This window comes from Arachis duranensis, unplaced genomic scaffold (genome assembly GCF_000817695.3).
Source record: "Arachis duranensis cultivar V14167 unplaced genomic scaffold, aradu.V14167.gnm2.J7QH unplaced_Scaffold_354585, whole genome shotgun sequence".
Lineage (NCBI taxonomy): Eukaryota > Viridiplantae > Streptophyta > Magnoliopsida > Fabales > Fabaceae > Arachis > Arachis duranensis.
The window spans coordinates 1,600,708-1,604,059 of NW_026264911.1; the positions used below are offsets into that span (position 1 = coordinate 1,600,708).

The 3,352-nt window shown below is 37.2% G+C and overlaps 1 non-coding gene across 1 annotated transcript; it reads left to right on the plus strand.

Annotated features, from left to right (window-relative positions):
- The first annotated feature begins 512 nt into the window (after positions 1-512).
- LOC127744473 (small nucleolar RNA R71) lies at positions 513-620 on the plus strand. The gene has a single exon (XR_008005460.1). It is a non-coding gene; the product is annotated as a small nucleolar RNA R71 (small nucleolar RNA).
- Positions 621-3,352: the final 2,732 nt, after the last annotated feature.

Consider the following 3,352-nt stretch of genomic DNA (forward strand, 5'->3'; position numbering starts at 1 on the left):
TTGCTAAACCTGTTTCTTCCACCATTATTGTTGTTGAAACCTTGTTGAGGTCTCTGTTGATCCTTCCATGAGAGGTTTGGATGATTTTTCCATGAAGGATTATTGGTGTTTCCATAGGGTTCTCCCATGTAATTCACCTCTTCCATTGATGGGTTCTTAGGATCATAAGCTTCTTCTTCAGATGAAGCGTCCTTAGTACTGCTTGGTGCAGCTTGCAATCCAAACAGACTTTGAGATATTATATTGACTTGCTGAGTCAATATTTTGTTCTGAGCCAATATGGCATCCAGAGTATCAATCTCAAGAACTCCTTTCTTCTGATTCATCCCATTGTTCACAGGATTCCTTTCAGAAGTGTGCATGAATTGGTTATTTGCAACCATTTCAAGGAGTTCTTGAGCTTCTGCAGGCGTCTTCTTCAAATGAAGAGATCCTCCAGCAGAGTTGTCCAATGACATCTTGGACAGTTCAGACAGACCATCATAGAAGATACCTATGATGCTCCATTCAGAAAGCATGTCAGAAGGACACTTTCTGATCAATTCTTTGTATCTTTCCCACGCTTCATAGAGGGATTCACCTTCCTTCTGTCTGAAGGTTTGGACTTCCACTCTAAGCTTACTCAATTTTTGAGGTGGAAAGAACTTTGCCAAGAAGGCATTGACTAGCTTTTCGCAAGAGTTCAGGCATTCTTTAGGTTGTGAGTCCAACCATATCCTAGCTCTGTCTCTTATAGCAAAAGGGAATAGCATAAGTCTGTAGACCTCAGGGTCAACCCCATTGGTCTTGACAGTGTCACAGATTTGCAAGAATTCAGCTAAAAACTGATGAGGATCTTCCAATGGAAGTCCATGGGACTTGCAATTCTGTTGCATTAGAGAAACTAATTGAGGCTTAAGCTCAAAGTTGTTTGCTCTAATGGCAGGGATAGAGATGCTTCTCGCATAGAAGTCGGGAGTAGGTGCAGTAAAGTCACCCAGCACCTTCCTTGCATTGTTGGCATTGTTGTTGTTTTCGGCTTCCATGTCTTCTTCTTGTTTGAAGATTTCTATTAGGTCCTCTACAGAGAATAGTGCTTTAGCTTCTCTTAGCTTTCGCTTCAAGGTCCTTTCAGGTTCAGGGTCAGCCTCAACAAGAATGCCTTTGTCTGCACATATGAAAGAGAAGAGAACAAGAAAATATGGAATCCCCTATGTCACAGTATAGGGATTTCTTGAGGTGTCAGAGGAAAAGAAGAATAGAAGGAGGAGGTAGAAGAATTCGAACTTATCAAGAGGGGTAGAGTTCGAATTGTGCATTGAGGAGGAGTGTTAGTCCATAAATAGAAGGATGTGAGAAGAGGGGAAGAATTTTCGAAAATTAAAGTTGGGAAAGAAATAAAGTGATTTTGAAAAAGATTTTGAAATTAGAAATAAAAAAGATATGATTGCAAACTATTTTGAAAAATATGTGATTAAAAAGATATGATTGAAAAACAATTTAAAAAAAAAGATTTGATTTTTAAAATTAATAACTTGGCTAACAAGAAATTTAAAAGATATGATTCAGACATTAAACCTTTCTCAACAGAAAAGGCAACATACTTGAAATGTTGAATCAAATCATTAATTGTTAGCAAGTATTTTTGAAAAATTAAAGAAATTGATTTTGAAAAATTATGGAAACTTGAAAAAAATTTAAATTAAAAACAAAATCTTCCCTCTTGTGCCATCCTGGCGTTAAACGCCCAGAATGGTATCCATTCTGGCATTTAATGCCCAAAATGCTACCCTTTTGGGCGTTAAACGCCTAGCCAGGTGCCCTGGCTGACGTTTAAATGCCAGTTTTCCTTCTTCACTGGGCGTTTTGAACGCCCAACTTTTTCTGTATAATTCCTCTGCTGTATGTTCTGAATCTTCAATTATCTGTATTATTGATTTGAAAAGACACAAATTAAAATTTTTTTTTTGAATTTTTAATGATGGGGAATAATCAAAATGCAACTAAAATCAAATAAACAATGCATGCAAGACACCAAACTTAGAAGTTTGTATACTATTGACACTAACAAATTGAGAATGCATATGAGAAACAACAAAACACTCAAGACAAGAGAATTTAAAGATCAGAGCAAGGAAATCATCAAGAACAACTTGAAGATCAATGAAGAACATAATGCATGTAATTTTTGAAAATTAGAAGACTAAAGACATGCAATTGACACCAAACTTAACATTAGACACTAGACTCAAACAAGAAACATAAAAATATTTTTGATTTTAAGATTTTATAATTTTTTTGTGATTTTTCGAAAATTATATGGAAAAGAAAATAAAGAGATTCAAAATTCTTAATAAGAATTTCCAGGAATCATGCAATGTTAGTCTAAAGCTTTAGTCTAAAGAAATTAGACATGGCTAGCCAAGCTTCAGTAGGACATTACATTCAAGAGCTAAATTGATGAGAATCAATCAGTTTTTGTGATGATAAGAACATCACCTTGAAACTCTAGAATTCATTCTTAAAAATTTTGAAGAAAAATACCTAATCTAAGCAACAAGATGAACCATCAGTTGTCCAAACTCGAACAATCCCCGGCAACGGCGCCAAAAACTTGGTGCACGAAATTGTGATCATCAATGGAGCCATCAACATGGTACGCTCTATTGCAATCTCGACTCTTTATCACAACTTCGCACAACTAACCAGCAAGTGCACTGGGTCGTCCATGTAATAAACCTTACGCGAGTAAGGGTCGATCCCACGGAGATTGTTGGTATGAAGCAAGCTATGGTCAGCTTGTAAATCTCAGTCAGGCGGATTCAAATGGTTATGGAGGATTGAAAATTAAAATATGAATAAAACATAAAATAAAGATAGAGATACTTATGTAATTCATTGGTGATAATTTCAGATAAGCGTATGGAGATGCTTTGTCCCTTCCGTCTCTCTGCTTTCCCACTATCTTCATTCAATCCTTCTTACTCCTTTCCATGGCAAGCTGTATGTTGGGCATCACCGTTGTCAATGGCTACAGTCCCGTCCTCTCAGTGAAAATGTTCAATGCGCTCTGTCACAGCACGGCTATTCATCTGTCGGTTCTCGATCATGTCAGAATAGAATCCAATGATTCTTTTGCGTCTGTCACCAACGCCCCACAATAGCGAGTTTGAAACTCGTCATAGTCATTCAATCCCTGAATCCTACTTAGAATACCACAGACAAGGTTTAGACCTTCCGAATTCTCAAGAATGGCCGCCAATGAATTCTAGCTTATACCACGAAGATTCTGATTAAGGAATCCAAGAGATATCCACTCAAGCCTTGTTTGCATGTAGAACGGAAGTGGTTGTCAGGCACGCGTTCATAAGTG